Source organism: Stenella coeruleoalba (assembly GCF_951394435.1).
Source record: "Stenella coeruleoalba genome assembly, chromosome: 21".
In the NCBI taxonomy this organism is placed as follows: Eukaryota; Metazoa; Chordata; class Mammalia; order Artiodactyla; family Delphinidae; genus Stenella; species Stenella coeruleoalba.
In genome coordinates, this window is record NC_137167.1 from 8486405 (window position 1) to 8504548 (window position 18144).

The 18144-nt window shown below is 39.9% G+C and overlaps 1 long non-coding RNA gene across 5 annotated transcripts in view; it reads right to left on the minus strand.

The window, feature by feature from the left end:
* LOC307179679 overlaps positions 1-18144 on the minus strand; it is a 398442-nt gene that overhangs the window by 335987 nt on the left and 44311 nt on the right. For 4 of the 5 annotated variants that reach the window (XR_013825505.1, XR_013825506.1, XR_013825507.1 and 1 more), the window contains exon 3: positions 4884-5008. This is a non-coding gene — a long non-coding RNA (uncharacterized lncRNA). Of the gene's footprint in view, positions 1-4883; positions 5009-10106; positions 10244-18144 lie in introns of those variants that run through there. The other variant, XR_013825509.1, reaches the window with a different exon arrangement.

The window sequence follows — 18144 nt, forward strand, 5'->3', positions numbered from 1 at the left end:
AGAAATTTCTCTCCAGGCTACCATGGGGTGACAAGAAAGATATTTATTCTTTGGTCTTAAACAACTAGAAAACTGGAAAAACTACATGAATATATATTTTGAGTTTTTAGGCATTGGAAAAGAGACAGGACAGAGCTTGACCTCTGGAAAAAGTGAAACAAAGAGAAGTGAGTTCTGTGATTGACCCAACTTATGCCCAGTGACAGTTTCCAAGCCTACACTAAAAGAAATGATATAGAAATTTCTTCAGGTGAAAGGAAAATAATATCAGATATAAATTTGGATCTACTCAAAGAAATAGAGTTCCAGAAAAGTGGGTAAATATAAAAATAAAAGTCTCAAAAATTTAAATCTGTATGAAAGGTAACTGACAACTTAAATGAAAATAAGAATATATCATGAGATTTATACATACGTATATTAAAACATAGCGCATATGGAAGCTCACCATTTTAAGGTTTTTAATTATGCATGAAATGGCATAATTTTCCTTGAAAGTAGACTGTAATAAGTTCAAGATATATATTGTAAACACTAGAGCAACCACTAAAAAAAAAAAATAGAGGTATAGCAAGTAATACAGCAGAGAAATGAAATAATAAAGATAATAGCAGAAATCAGTGAAATAGGAAGCACAGAGACAATAATGAATATCAATTAAACCACATGTTGGTTTTTGAAAAAATTAGCAAAATTGAAAACACTAGCCTGACTAACCAAGAAAATAGGGCTAACGCAAATAATCAAAATCAAGTATGTAAGAGAGGCCATCATTACAGATCCTAAAAAGATTCACAGTATAATAAGGGACTCTTAAAATAACTTCATGACATCATTGGTGATGTGTAAAATTCTGTAAAAACACAAACTGCCAAAACTCAGTTTGAAGAGATAAATGAATACTCTCATATTTAGTTTTAAAAATTGAAATCATAGGCTGAAAAATTCCACAAAGAAAACTCCAGGCTCTGAATTTTATCTAACATTTAATGAAAAAAATAATACCAATTACACACAAGCTCTTCAAGAAAACAGAAGAAAGTAAACACTCCCCAGCTGATTTTATGAGGCTAGAATTACCCCGATTCCAAAACCAGGCAAAGATACTACAATAAGAGAAACTAGAAACCAATATCCCTCATGAACATAGATGCAAAACTCCCTGACATACTTTTAGAAAATCAAATCCAGCAATATACCACCATTCAGGTGATCATCATCACCATTCACGGCTCATCCCATAAATGCAAAGTTGTTTCAACATTTAAAAATAAGTTAGGCAGGGCTTCCCTGGTGGCGCAGTGGTTGAGAGTCCACCTGCCAATGCAGAGGACGCGGGTTCGTTCCCCAGTCCGGGAGGGTCCCACGTGCCGCGGAGTGGCTGGGCCCGTGAGCCATGGCCTCTGGGCCTGCGCGTCCAGAGCCTGTGCTCCGCAACGGGAGACGCCACAACAATGAGAGGCCCGCGTACCGCAAAAAAATTAAAAAAAAAATAAGTCAGGCAATTCACTATGTTGACAGAAAAGAACAACCATATGACTTCAAGGAAAAGTACTGGACAAAATTCAATACCCACTCACAATAATATTTCTCAGGAAACTTGGGGTGGAGGGAGATTTCCTCAATCTGATAAAGGACACGTATGGTAAAATCTACAGTTAACATCATAATTACTGGTAAAAGGTTGAATGCTTTCTCTCTAGATGGAGAATGAGGCAAGAATATCCCATCTTATCAGCTCTATTCAACATTATCCTGGAGGTCTTAATGAAAAGAGAAAGAAATACAAATAAAAGGCACACAGATTGGAAAGGAAGAAATAAAACTTTCTTTGCCAATGACGTGACTATGTTGAATCCCAATGAATCTACCAAAAAGAAACTGGAGAAGATAAGTGATTTTAGCAACTTTGTAGGATAAAAGCTCAATATACAAAATATATTATGTGCCCTATTCAGTGAAATAAGTGCATTGATCACATATTTTGATGGTGCAGCGATGTCAAATTGTTACGACAGGTTGTATCACTTATTCTCAATTTTTGTACTTCTCTCATCATAGACTGGTAACAAAAAGTTCATGGACTGGGATCACAGACCACTATCCACATGACACACAGACTTCTGTTAATTAAGGGAATCTTCCATGTATTCAGTAAGTAACTCATGTATGTTAGGCACTGTGCTGAACACAGGGTCCCCCAAAAAGAGCAAGGCTCAATTCCTAGGATAGGATCCCCAGTATAAGAAGGGGCATAAGACCAGTACACATATAATGAATATTTTCAAGAATATGTTTACAGCCGTAAGTGATGAGAAATGGTTTGCATCTGAAGAATGGGAGAAAGGAAATAGAAGAGTTGTCCTGATCACAAAAATCTTAATGGTTGAGGATGTATTTGAATTTGCCATAGAGAAGCAACAACAGAGCAACCCAAACCCACTCACATAACAATGAGCTTATGGTGAGAACTTGAGGTCTCCTATTGTTTGTTTGTTTGTTTGTTTCTGGGAAATGGACTTCTACAAAAGCTTCTGGGATTTGGAGGGGTAAAGAACAGTTGTTAAATCTCCCCCTTCTAACATCTTCCTAATACTCCAAATCCACTTCCGATTCCCAAATAAGTATGATATTCATGGCTGAAAGCCCAAGAATAACATTTCTGTACAGATTGTGACCTGTGTACCTAGAATCAGGGAAGGGAAGAAAGGGAAGATCCTCAGAAATAAGATGATACCAAAGTTTTGCAAATATGGCAATGAGAGATGGATATTTTTTTCCTAGGCCACGTGGATTTGCTGGAATTGGGAGACATCAGTTGCAGCTCTGACACTAAATCCAGTGCTCTTTGCCTTATGCCATCTTGCCTCCCCAGACACAAGAGGAATGAACATCAACTGCAGCTGCTGTAACTGCACGTAATCAACAAGCCCAAACGAGTGATCCGTGTAACAGAGTGCCAGCTTTAACCTAAACACAGAGGCATATCTGGACATGAATGAAGGACTGAGGACAAGTCCCCCAGGTGTCTATTTACAGGAACATAGAAGAAGACTTCTGGGGAAAAAAAAATGTGACCAAAAGGAAGAGAACAGTGGAGGTATAGGGCAATCAATTCATCATATTAAGCCATCACTGAAAGGAGTAAAATACTAGGTTATCACTAAGACAATCCAGTGCTTATCAACTAACCCTCACAGCCCCAGAAAAGTAGAAGCTACAAGATGAATGTCAACAAAATATCAGGGTGACACTGAGAGCAGTATTGGCCATGACCACGATATTAGCAAAACTAACAGAGATGCGACAACTTTTGCAGCTGATCCCGTGGTTCTGTCAACATCAGGGCTGCCTACAGTTTTAACATAAACACCATAAAGTAAGGATCTTATTCCCATCTCCAACCAGAAAATGAGTTCCAAAGCATATAAAATGAACTAAAAAATAATCCCAGAAACCTTCAATAAGACACACAGTACACGTCTTTGTTTTTAAAAAATTAAGTCTGAGGATAGGACAGATTTTTTTTTAATGGATTTCTGGAATTTCCATTATCTCCAAGCTCTTTTTCTGCATCTCCTCTCCCCTTTCTGCAGACCCAGAATACAACACAGCTTTATTTTCTGGTTCACAGAAACTAAACTTTTTTTAATTAAAGCTTTTTTTCTTGTTTAGAACAGTGGTTCTCACATGTTAGTGTGCACTGAAATCACCTGAAGGGCTGTTTAAACCAGGCTGCCGGGTTCAACCCCACAATTTCGGATTCAGGGCCTGAGTACTGGCATTTCTAACAAATTTCCGGGGGTAGCTGATGCTCCCTGGTCAGGATACCAGACTTGGAGGAGAACCACTCTTCAAAGCTACCTCCATCCTCCAATCTCTTGACACAGCTTTTCACATTATAAAACAGAATAACAAGAAGTACACAGCTGTTATGTCTGCCTCCTTCCCTGTAGTTTAGGCAGGGCATTGAGTACAGGGTTAATAAATATTTGTTGTAGAAGTAAATTAACAGACAAATGAATGATTGAGTTGCGAATGAAAATAAAACCATTTGTTTTGTTTGCTTCAAAACCGTTTAGAACAACCCTAAACACAACAAAATGAAACACTAGATGAACAAGAAACACAACCGAAATGATTCTATCCCAGAACAAAGAAAGAGACTATGTAAAGATAAATTTCCATTATGCCTTTCAAACCATAGAAAGTACAGCCCAGTACATTTCAGATGATCATATTTTCCCCGCCTACAGGCTTTAAAAGTTTAAACACTGAATGCCAGTTTCATAGTATCTTTCAAATAATCAACAAATTATTTTATGATTTTAAATCCAAGTATTTATACATCTTTAAGACAGTCACACCCTTCTGCTTTAGAAAGGTAAACTGCACAAGTGCATGTATGTCTTCTCCCTCCTGGAATCCACAAAGCCAGAAACCCACAAAGGGAAAATAGTGACTGAGGGGTACCTGCCTTCACACAGCAGGGAAAGCTGGACTCTGGGTTACTGTGGGAAATAAAGCAACGAAGAGCACGCACCCCGACCCAGGGAGCAGAGGGACGGCTCAGGAACTGGAAGACACTGCTGACGGCCATGGCGGGGAGTGAGGTTAAAACAGGAGGATTAATTGGAGGTTGAATAATGTGAAGTTTGACGAGCTGACATCCTTTCCGACACCCTGCTGTCAATTCATTTTTAAGATCTCACCATTATCACGAAAGATAGAGACCAAGTCAAACAGGAAAAGGAACCAAGTGGAAAGTAGGATCATTTTTTAAGGTATATAGGATCTTTAGAGAGATGACAGAAAATTTTGCATGAAACAAACCAGAAAAGTGTAATAATAATAGTTTAAAAGTTCTTTTAGAACTGACTTACTTTTGGATTAAATGACAAGGAAATCTGTTCCATTGCAGAGATGATGGTTTTGAAGAATCGAGTCAGGAGCAGCTGTTGCTCATCCCTCTGGGGCCTGAGTGCATGTCTGCTCCCAGGCAGAGGCCCTGTGGAAACATCCACACATTCAGTCATGGGATGTACCGGTGGCCCACCCATATTGATCTCCAGTGTGCAAGACTCCCAGACATGTCAAACCATGTGCTTGATTTTAAGAAGTATTGCCATCAAATCTATATCCAGGGCTAGGCAAGATGTCAAAAAGACATGCTCACTGTAACATATAAAAGCATCAAAGACCCTACAGGCAAATATGGACCATCTTTATATGATAATCATGAGCACATGGATCATCCCTATTGCCAAAAAGAAAAATAAAAGTACCTAAAGATAGAAGACCATGTGATTGTAAACAATTTAAAGAAGGTAATATACTGGGACTTATGCAAAACTACAATGAGATATCATCTCACACCGGTCAGAATGGCCATCAGCAAAAAATCTACAAACAATAGATTCTGGAGAGGGTGTGGAGAAAAGGGAACCCTCCTACACTGTTGGTGGGAATGTAAATTGATACAGCCACTATGGAGAACAGTATGGAGGTTCCTTAAAAAACTAAAAACAGAACTACCATATGACCCAGCATTCCCACTACTGGGCATATACCCTGAGAAAACCATAATTCAAAGAGTCATGTACCAATATGCCAGCCACACTCTTAGTTGCTCTAACCTTAAACCCCTTCTGGAATCATCAGTTAAAGCAATGGCTGCCTAAGATTGCTCCAAGAGAAAGCACCTGGCCGCTGATTGGGTCCTGTAAGTGTTGAGCTCACGTCTACCTCTGAGCTCTGTATTCCTGCTTCTCTCCTCCCTCTGTCCCCGGCCTTTGTCTCTACCAGGCTAAATCCTACCCATGAATCAATGTTTAGTTCAAGCACCTTTTCCTTCGAGAAATGTTCCTACAATTACTATCCAATGATTTCTCATTGTCTTCAGTATAAAAATCCATTCTTCTTACTAAGACATCCTAGGCCATCATGGTCAAGCCTCAACTTTCCTGTTCAACTTAATTCTTCACCACTAACTTTCCCCACCCCTGGCACTCTACCCTCCAGACCTAGGAAAACATCCTGCTTCCTCAGGCTTCTGTGCTTTTGCACACACTACTTCTCCTCTCCTTAATTCCTCTCCTCCTTCAAGTGCACCTCAGGTCATCTGTACCCCTCGTCTGACTTGACTGCCCCACCTACGTACTACCATCACTTGCCTTTAAAAAATCCCCAGTTATATCCATAAATAACCACTATTTACTGAGCATCTATCATATAGCAGACACTGTAATAGGTGTTGTATTTATATTCCTTCTGTTAATCACTAAAAAATTTATGTGGTACATACTATTATCCCTATTTTCCAGAAAATGAAAGCAAGGCTTAGAGGGGTTTAGAAACCCCTAGATTTATCGGTAGTACATTGAAAAACTAAGATTTGAACACAGTTGATTTTACTCCAAAGCCCACCTACAGTTTTGTACTTAGCACTGTGAACTGTTCTTATGGTTCATGTGCGTGATTACAAATTCCGTAAAGGCAAGATCCATGAGTGTCTTAGCCTTACATCTCCATCATATAGCATAGGGCCTTATAATAAGTACTCAGTAAATATCAGTATAAAGAAAATGAATGATCTGTTGGTTCAATGCTTTCTCCATTGTCTGTGTGCTCCTTGAGGACAGTATATTACTCATCATAACATCCTGAGGTTCCAGTATAGTGGGTTCTTTTGTTTGTTTGGGGTTTTTTTGTATTGAAATATAGTTGATTTACAATGTTGTGTTAGTTTCAGGTGTACAGCAAAGTGATTCAGTTATACCTACATATATATATCTCCATTCCTTTTCAGATTCTTTTCCCTTATAGGTTATTACAAAATATTGCATAGAGTTCCCTGTACTATACAGTAGATCCTTGTTGGTTATCTGTTTTATATATAGTAGTGTGTATAGGTGAGTCCCAAACTCCTAATTTATCCTTCTCCCCTTTTCCCTTTGATATCAGAATAGTGTCTGTTGAAAGAATAAATGAATACACTATATTCTCTCTCTCTCTCTATCTATATATATATATCTATATATCTCATACACACACACACTATTTTGATAGCTCATGTAGGACCTTGGAATCATACTCTGCTGGTTTCGAACATGTATTATTACCCAAACAGGTCTCAGACCTTTAAAAGTCAAGAGTTGTGTCTCCCACTTCAAGACCTTTGCTCACTGGTTAGCATAACACTTGGCGCAGACTTGATGCTTAAAAATACTGCTTTTGTTGCTCCTCAAGAAGAAAAAGACATGAATCTCTTCCATGAATTGTACAGAAAGATTAGGTATCATTTGCTTGAGTAACTCTGGTTTACCCCTTCCAGTGAAACACGAGTTTGGCTGTGGAAATTTGAAAGCCATCCGACATGGACTGGCCTAAGTGATACTGGCACCAAGAGAAATTCTGCCGGACTGTAAGCTTTGTGGTTTCCCGCGATGAGAGCGATCCAGAAAAAGCCATACCTCCTCCTCAAAGCCAGTGGGGACCAGGATATGGGTGAGCGAAGGGCATTAACATTTTAAGTATGGAAATTAGAGGTTCTGGCATCCCTGGGAAAAAAAAAAACGACATGGCCTTTTAGAGCCTGCAGGATCTGCTGCCAACGTCTTTCCCCTTGAGACAAAAACTATGTTCAACTCTCGATAATTACCCCTGAGCTGTGCCAACCCCAGAAATCCTTTCTAGCCAAGAAGCCCCGCAGGGAGTTGAAATTTACATTTATAATCATTTACCTTCCAAAAAACGATAGTTTTCAGGACCAAGCTTCACACAGATAATCTTGGGGTGAGATCTGCTTTAGACCTGAGTCTGGACCTACCCATGTCAACCAAGGAAACCCATGTAGAGAGAGAAAGACAGCTTTTTTTCCCCCCTTTTAAGAGGATATTCAAAGGGGAAATATTGAAAGAATTCAACACCTGAACTATCAGAAGCAAGACTGTCTCTATAGTGCCTTGTAATCTGTTTTTCTGGAGCTCTGCAATCCCAGAAACGAGCAGACTGGGTTTCATCTGCTCTCCAGAGGCCTCTCCAGACTCAAGAGAGACAGACACGTTCTCAAACCCATCTGATCCCCTTTGCTTATCTGAGCAGAATCAGAACGCACAGAGGCCCAAATATTTGGCCAAACAACAGAAGTAGCCAGGCAACAGATGCTTAAAAGAAAAAAGAAAAAAAACTTAAAAACACAGATTAAATCACATGCCTTTTCTTCTGATAAAGACACAGTCCTTACTGTCACTGAAAATATTCATCAATATTATTCATGTCTGATTAATTACGAATAAGTCCCAGTTTTCTGTTTTCGATCCCCTTGGTTTATGAATTCAGCATCATTAACAAATTGTACATCAGGGCCTTATGCTTTTACTTCCTTTTCTCCCTGGAAAAATTAATGTTAGTCCCTGTTGATTTCTCCATCTTTCCCCCAGAAAACATACCAAAAAAGCAATAAGATTCACAATGGAGATATGTGATTGCAGTGTGAACAGTGGCAGGGGCAGGCACTGGAAGGTGATGGGTTATTCAGCTCTCAGCACTGTCTTCCTATTGGGATTCACGACACTGGGAAAAGAATTTAATTGGCCCTCCCTCCTTCTTCAAGTGTGACAAGGGTAATATATTACTGCCAAACCTTGTGAGAACGTTAAGAAACATCATTCCAGCTGTTTGAGCCCATGAGAAAAGCCATGAGTCTTGTCAAGTCCTTTTGCTACCTCACAGCATAAAGCAGTCACTTCATTAATTAGATGAGCGTGTTGCCAGGCGACTCCAGTACGCTCTCTCTCCATCACTGATCTTTGTCAATTTGGGTAATAAAACAGCAATTGAATCATCCCCCCCTCACACATTAGTAACTGTTTTATGATGGAATTTTAGTTTCCTGCTGCACTTGATTAATCAGTCTGGGGAGGTCTTACACAGATATAGTATGAGTTTAATTAAAAGGCAGACTCAAAGAAACCAACAGAAAGGAAGGCACAGTTCAAAGAAAACAAGTTCCAGTGACTATGTGATAAAATTAAATATTCTAGGTAATCAGGTTCTTAGCTGAGTCTAGGGCTAAAGGTGGAGGAACAGACTCATGGTGGGGAGGTGGCGACACTAGAGGTGGAGGGGTGCTTGGGAGGAGGTAGCACCGTGTTAGTTAACAGCTGTGGATTCTTGGGGGGGTGGCTTCCTGACTGTGACCAGGAACCCACGGGGGGGTGAGAACAGGAACCTATACAGGGGTGTGACCAGGAACCCACAGCGGGGTGGAACAGGAACCCACAGGGGGTGAGAACAGGAACCCACGGAGGGGTGAGAACAGGAACCCACGGAGGGGTGAGAACAGGAACCCACGGGGGAGTGAGAACAGGAACCCACAGGGGGTGAGAACGGGAACCCACAGGGGGTAGAACAGGAACCCACGGGGGGGTGAGAACAGGAACCCACAGGGGAGTGAGAACAGGAACCTACAGGGGGGTAGAAGAGGAACCCACGGGGGGGTGAGAACAGGAACCCAGGGGGGGCTGAGAACAGGAACCCATGGGGGGTGAGAACAGGAACCCACAGGGAGGTAGAACAGGAACCCACAGGGCACGGGTGAAAACAGGAACCCACGGGGGCATGAGAACAGGAACCCATGGGGAGGTGAGAACAGGAACCCACGGGGGTGGGTGGGCAGCCTGGGAATAGGAAGAGCCATCACCATCAACTCATGGTGGGAGGGGAGGGGCCTCTTGAGCCCAGAGCCCTCTCCTTTGACCTGGTGCTGTTAGCAGAGGCTCTTTTCTGCTCAGCCTTTGGGCTCTTTAAGTCTTCTGGAAGTTTCTTAAAGCGTTGCATTTATTTTTCTGGCTACATTATATCTGATAAACTGTCTACACTTCAGAAAATATTGCTGGTGGCAGCAATTCTGGACTTTTCTCCTGGCATCCGTCCTAGAGAATGATTTTGTCACAAATGTGGGGCACTGGGGTTTGCTGTGGACAAAACTGCTTTTTGGGAAACGATAAAAAGGCTTGGGGAGGGGAAAAAGAAAACTGTGTTCTGTCTACACAATTCCACAACAGTTTGGTTCACTGTCTACCACTCCCACGTCCACGTCTCACCTGCACAGCCCCTCCTCCCTCCACGGGCAGTGATTCTGGTGGTTCCAAGAGCTGCCTTGGGACTCTGCGCGTGGCACCTGGTGATAATCCTTCCTGTGTCCGTTGGCAACAAGCAAGATTAACTCTTTCATACTTTGAAGAGACTGTGTTAATACAGGCCGGCGGGCGCATGAGCGTTAGGGCGCAGCCGTTAGGGCGGGGCTCTTAGGGCGCATGAGCGGCAGGGCGCAGCCGCTAGGTCGGGGCTTAGGGCGCGGCCGTTAGGGAGGGGCCGTTAGGGCGGGGCCATTAGCGGTCGTGCTCTGCCAACGTAGGCACCACGGTAGTTCCCCTCCTCGTCCCCTTCCTCTGTATAAAAGGAGCCTGAATTCCGACTGGAGCAAGGTGGCTCTTTGAGACACTAGTCTCTTATCTTCTCGGTCTGATGGCTTTCAGATTAAAGTCACTATGCCTCGTCCCAACAGCTTGTCTCCAGATGTATTGGCCTGTCACGAGGTGAGCTGTGGAGTGGAATCTCAGATATAGAGAAGGTATGTACGTTCGAAGCTTCTAGGTATAAATAAAACAGGAAGAAAATTGGCGCCCTCTCTGGGCACAAGTGGCTGGTGAAGAGCAGCAGGATGAAATAAGAAGCACGTTAGTCCAAAGCCAAGAGAAATGGGCTCGGGTTCTAGCTCTGCCACCAGCCACAACAAATATCCCTTTGAATTAATTAATCAACGGAGTGACTTTAGGCAACTGTTCTTCTCTCTGCTTCTCTCTTCTCATTTATATCCTTTCCACCTCAAACACCCCTTGATGCTTTATGTTATGCCTTATCCCCCTCCCCTGCCCCTCCCCTCATCCCTCCCGCCACAAATGTGTTTTTTTTTAAATATTGATTGGTTGATTGACTGATTGATTCGGCTGCGCTGGGTCTTAGTTGAAGCATGTGGGATCTAGTTCCCTAACCAGGGATCACACCCGGGTCCCCTGCATTGGGAGCGCGGAGTCTTAGCCACTGGACCCCCAGGGAAGTCCCACCAATGTGGTTTTGACAAGTGCTTTAGGGCCCTGACAAATGCTTCAGAGGAAAAGGGGACGGGGCTTATACTTTAACTAGGAAAATATACACAGTACAGCCTTACTAATAAAATTAATCAGGGAAGCCATAAGATAGTACCATCATATTCCTAAGTGGAAATATAAATTATATATCACCATAAGACCAAAGCTCTGAAAAAAAAAAAGAGAGAAAATGAGTCTAAGAAAAGAGTATTATAATAGGTAGGCTAAAAGAAAAGGTCACATAATTCAGGCAGCTATAAAAAAAAATCAGAGAATCTTTTTAATCATTGGAATAGGATGAAGTCTAGGGTCCATATTAATATCAAATTCTGTGAGCCCCTGAATAAGAAATAGATAAGTTTGGCTAATCTTAGCCTAACAATGACCAAGAAAGAAAGAACCCACAGCTTGCTTGGGAGGAAGTGTATTTATCCAGGCCTCAGTGCATTTCCATGGTACCTGTCACTAAAGTACTTGTCTTTTTGTCCTTAGAGTCTACTCCCTGAGAGGTTGTGCATAGTAATTAATTCCAGTTCATAAGTGTTCTTGTTACATATGATTTTAAAGAACCTCATGTGTACAGAATTGGGTTAATTATAATCCTCAGGTCATAATAATCTTCAGTGATCCACACATGACAATAATTATTTCATTTATGAATTTTAATAATAAAATCAACACTCAAGAATGCACCATGCAACCCAATAATTAAAACTCTGATAATAACTTTTATCTTTGAGTCTTGAAAAGAATATTATGCTGTTTATAATCTTCTGGGATTTGATTTTTTTCATTTCCATTAAATTAGCAAGATTCATTCATATCTTAGTGAATACATGGGGTTGATTTAGTCCACTGCTATGTAATTCATTGCTTGAATATGATATAATTTAATTACTATAGCTCTTAAGGCTGCTTTCAGATTTTTACTATTATGAACTGTGATGATGTGAAAGTTTTTGTTTATGTCTTCTGCTGATACTGTGCAACTATTTCTCTTGGGTATACAACAAAAAGTTAAACTTCTGGTTTGTAAGACATGTAACTGTTCAACTTTCCAAGATAATACCTTATTTTCCAAATATGTTATACCAATTTACACTCCTATCAGCAACTTTTAGGCAATCCTATTGATCTACATACTCTTTAATACTTGGTATCATTAGACATTTAAAATTTTAATTAATTAAATGAGTAAAAAGTGTTATTCATGGGTTTATTTTGCATTTCCCTCATCACTAATGAAGTTGATTATCTCTAAATATGGTTGTGGTCTTTTCTACTGTGAAATGATCGTTTTCCCATTTTAATATTGTACTGTAGAAGCTTTTTATCCACTAAGGAGATAGTGACTATCTTTTGTCAATTGTATGTGTGACACATATACTCTTTCCTATTTATAGCTTTTTTTTTCACTTTCATTAAGCTATCTTTTGATTAGCAGAGATTCTCATTTTAAAATACACAAATTTATCTGTCTTTTCCTTTATGGTTAATAGTTTTGATATCCTGTGGAATAAAATGTTTCCTACCCCTGTATCAACTCTATTATCTAAGAAAATTTTACACTTAATATTTGAGTCTTCAGTGCATCTGAAGTTGTTTGTTTTGTATGGTGAGAAATAGATATTCAATTTCCTAGCCAGTGGAATAAGATAAAAAAAGAAGTAAGGTATAAGACTTGGAAAGGAAGGAAAAAACTGTCCTTATTTGCAGATGATATGATTGTTCACATAGAAAACCCTGAGAATCAACAGAGGATTATTATAAAAATATATTATAAAGTATATAAAATAGAATTATTATAAATAGAGAATTGAACAGTTTTAAGAGGGCAAAATATAAAATTCTATTGTATTTCTATACATCAGTAGCAAATAATAAAATGTAAGTTTTTAAATAAAGATATTAGCATAGCAAGTAACACTGTAAAATATTTAGGAATAAATCTAACCAAAGATGTATAAGGCCTAAGAGCAAAAAAATCATAAAATTCCACTGAGAAACATTCAAGAAGACTTAAATAATTGGAGACAACATGTTTGTGATAGACACATATCATAGAGAGGTCAGTTCACCCCAAATTGCTTATAGACTCAATGTAACATCAATCAAAGATTTAACCAGACTTGGAATGAGGCTGATTCTTAAAATTGCTATGGAAGTATAAAAAGTCAACAATGATCAGGACATGTCTAAAGACAGCTAAGAGAGAAGATATCTCATCATATATCAGGATTTATGATGAAACTTCAGCAATTAAGACACATATATATTAATGCAAAAACAGACAAACTCACAAATGTTATAGAGTAGAATAGAAAACCCATAAAAAGGCCAACACACATATGGAGTTTTGAAATATAATACAAGTAGCATAGCAGACCACTGTGAAAAGGGGGCTGATTATAAAAATGGAACTGGAAAAAAAGGTTATAATGCCTGTAGGTAGAAAGTGGTTTAATTTACATAAACAACTGGTGTTTATTAAAGTGGTATTTCAAAGCTCTCAGGCTTGTCTTCATCAATAACAAACTCCTAGAAGTCTTTCTTTTTGAGAAGAGTCTGCATGTCATAAGGGGGCTGGATTAAGATCTCTAAGGGACACGCCCAGATAACAACAGAGAGTCCTTAATTCCCTTTCAAGAAGGATGGGGCTGGTTAACTGGAAGCGTTTGGATTGGTGAGTGGGAGATGCAATTTGAGACCAAAGTCGAACTTCATGAGGCAAAAAGAAGCTGAGTGCTAACTCCCGCCGTCATTGTTCTAGGCCCCTCCCCCTCATAGCATTCACCTTTTCTTCTTCTTCTTCAAAAAAGAAAAAGCCAAATAACTTTTAAAGGATTCAAAGCTATTAGCTTACTCAATTTATTCATATGTTTTGGTCTGCTTTTGCTTCACAGTGTTTAAATAAAGTCATGACTCATTTGCTTGGTTCCACATTTCAGTGCATTTCCCAAAACAACCCACTTACACTGACATATGTTCCCCTCTTTACTCCTGAGCCTTAATCCTCTTTAGTCTCAGTGTCTGGGAGCCTAAGCATATTAATTCATTTCAGCCCAAAAATGTTCTCTTGTAGAAATTTACGTGTTGTAAATTTCTATGGAAGCCTTCACTTAACCATTCCTTCACCTACTCCACTGATATTTATTAAAGGGTCACTTCAAGGCCTCCTGGACAGTACTCAGTAATAATAAGTACTCAAAAGCGTTTCTTTTCTCACAATATACTACCTTGATTGATGCCATCCTCTACTCTACTTCCCAATATATTACTGATCTCTGCTGTTGGCTAAATGCTGGGTCTCGTGTCTGTTGACTCAAATCCTCCTCTTAAATATAAGGCTGATATCACGGCTCAGCTACCTGACTCTGTATCAGATGTAATTGTAATTTCTCTTTGTACCCATCCAACTTTTCAGGATAATTTTGATCTCATTCCCTAGAAGTGGGGCCAAAACATCTTACCCTAGCACTAATTCAAGTGGCTGGCTTTCCCAATAGGCTTATTCATTATCTGATGGAAGAAATAAGTCACACAGTGCTATTATAAGTCTTTTCAGAAAATGTATAGGTGTGGAGAAACAAAGCATGTATATTAAATAATTAAAGAACAATCCTAGTTTAGCATATGACTTCATGCCACATCTCCGCCTATTCAAATACACTCTATGGTTCAACTGCCTGGCTGAATTCCACCTCTTATGGGAAATTTTATTTCTTAGTTCACATTTTGGATTAGAGCTTTGTTTGCTTAGGAAATATGGAAAAGTATTTCAAACTCAGACGGGGACTTAGAACGGATCTGTTATTTAAAATTCTTTTTCCCATGCTGGAATGCCTATAGCCGCTAATATCTGTTTCACTCCTTTGACACTTATGGATCCATTAAAGACAATTCACAATAGATTGTAAACTATATGGCTTTTTTCTCCTATTAGCTCCTTGAGAACAGCTCTTCTACCCTTGAAAATACCCTCCGTTATCAGTCCAGGTCCTGGAGGAAGCAGATGGCACATTCAAACTGGGATAATTTGAGTAAATTTAGTCAAGGGGCTATATACAACCCCTAAGGCAGTGGTCCCCAAAGTTTTGGCACCAGGGACTGGTTTCGTGTAAGATAATTCTTCCACGGACTGGGGTGGGAGGTGGGGGATGGTTCAAGGCAGTAACGTGAGCGACGGTTCAGGTGGTAATGTGACCGATGGGGAGCGGCAGATGAAGCTTTGCTCGGTCACCTGCCACTCACCACCTGCTGTATGGCCTGGTTCATAACAGGTTGTGGACCAGTACCGGTCCGTGGCCCAGGGGTTGGGGAACTGTGCCCTAAGGGACAGTGCAGTATTCAGAGACTAGTAACTGTAGGGTTTATTCTTTGACTAATCCTAAAAGGTAAGAATGGAGAGCAGTCACTATAAGTCAGAAGCAGAGAAGGCTTTGTGGTACGTTCTGGCTGATCTTTGTTTAAGGGGAGCATCGGAATCAGGGTCCCTGTAAGAGGAGCAGTGGGGGAGTCAGCACCCTGGCCACGTATGCCTCACCTCCTTCCCTCCGGATTCCTGACACAGCTTCCCATGGTAAAACCAAAAGTAAAGCCAAGTCAAAGGCAAAAGACAGCCCGTACAGATGGGGCTCCTAAGAAAAAAATCGAAGTGGTGAGCAGAGAACAGATCTGCAAGGACAAAAGGAAGACACAGAGCACATTCTCAGGGACTTGGGTTACACACAAAGTGGACCAAACTGAAATGGAATTAAATTAAAAATAAATAACAGAAATCTAAAATATCTGCAAATATCTGGAAAATGCATAGTCAAAGAAGGAATCAATAGGGAAATTAAAAGTCATCTCTCCCTGATTGAAAATGAAAGCGCAATGTACCAAAATCTGTGGGATGCATACAAAACAGTACTTATGGGGAAACTTATAGCTTTACAGCTATTTTAGAAAGGAAGAGAGGCTTCAACCTAAGGTCTCAGCTTCCACAATTAAAAAAAAAAAAAAAAAACTTTGAAAAAGAGCAACTTAAACCAAGAGGAAGCAGAAGAAAGGAAATAATAAAGGTCTGAGCAAAAACCAATGTAATAGAAAACAGCAAAACATTAGAGAAAAAGTATGAAACTAAAAGTTGGTTATTTGAGAAGATCAATAAAAATGATAAACCTCAAGCCAAACTGATCAGGAAAAAGAGAAAAGATACAAGGTAATATCGGTAATGAGAAAGGTGATATTACTACAGATTCTTCAGGTATTTAGAACAGCGGTCCCCAACCTTTTTGGCACCAGGGACCAGTTTCGTGGAAGACAATTTTTCCATGGACTGAGGGGGGGGATGGTTTCAGATGATTCAAGCACATTACATTTACTGTGCACTTTATTTCTATTATTATTACATTGTAATATATAATGAAATAATTATACAACTCACCATAATGCAGAATCAGTGGGAGCCCTGAGCTTGTTTTCCTGCAACTAGATGGTCCCATCTGGGGCTGATGGGAAACAGTGACACCCGAAGTGTGTTACTTATGTCCAGTCTACTCCGTAAGATGCAGCTTAATTGTCACTTGTCAGTCACTGATAGGGTTTTGATATGAGTCTGCAAGCAATTGATTTATCATGGTCTCTGTGCAGTCAAACCTCTCTGCTAGTGATAATCTGTATTTGCAGCCACTCCCCAGCACTAGCATCACCACCTCAGCTCCACCTCAGATCATCAGGCATCAGATTCTCATAAGGAGCACAACCTACATCCCTCGCATGCGCAGTTCACAGTAGGGTTCGTGCTCCTATGAGAATCTAATGCCGCCGCTGATCTGACAGGAGGCGGAGCTCAGGCAGTAACGCGAGGGATGGGGAGCAGCTGTGAATACAGATGGAGCTTCGCTGGCTCGCCTGCCACTCACCTCCTTCTGTGCAGCCCAGTTCCTAACAGGCCACAAACCAGTACTGGTCCATGGCCCAGGAGTTGGGGACCCCTGATTTAGAGGATACTAAGAGAATATGATGAAAAAACAATATGCCAATAAATTTGGCAATTTAGGTGAAATAGCAAATGCCTAGAAAGATACAAGCTAGAAAAGCTGGCCAAGAAGAAATGAGTAACTTGAATAGCTCTATAGCTGTCAAACGAATTTATAGTTAAAAATTTTCTCACAAAGAAAACTCCAGACACAGATAACTTCACTGGACAATTCTATCAAATATTTTAAGAATAAATAATACCAATCCTACATAACATTTTTGAGAACAAATTTGAAAGGAAAAATAATTTCTAATTTAATCTATGAAGCCATCCCCCTCAGTCAAAAGTATGACAAGGAAAAACAACACAAAACTGACTACCAATAACTTTTATAAATGTAAGTGAAAAAAAATACTTAACAACATTTAAGCAAATCAAATTCAACAAGACATAAAAACGATAACACATTATGTCCAAATGGGGTTTATCTCAGGAATACAAGGTTGCTTTAACAATTGAAAAATCAACCTATGTATTCACCATGTTAAAATTTAAAGAGTAGAATTAAGCAACATACAATTATCACAATAGGCAAATGAAAAGCATTTAACAAAATCCAACACATTTTCAAGATAAAAATCTACAAGCAAGCTAGTTATAGAACCTGAAAGAGGCCATCTACAAAAAGTCTACAGGTAACATCAAGTTTAGTGGTGAAGGGCTGGATCCTCTCCCTCTAAATTCAGCAACAAGGAAGGACTTAGAGAAACCTCAGATAACTGTGGTTCTCATGCAGACCCCTTGACCATGGAGGAAGCGCTCAAATGTTCCATTTGGGTTTAAAATAGGATAGATCAGCTTTGCTTGTAAACATAGATTCAAAGCCCTTTTAGTTTCGTGAAAATGTGACTCGCGCTCTGAAATTTCTGTCACAATTCTTGCTCATCAATTTCATCATATCCTTGATTTAGTCTCGTGTCTTAGCTCCCTTACTCATTCTCTGTATTCACATAAATAGAAACTAAC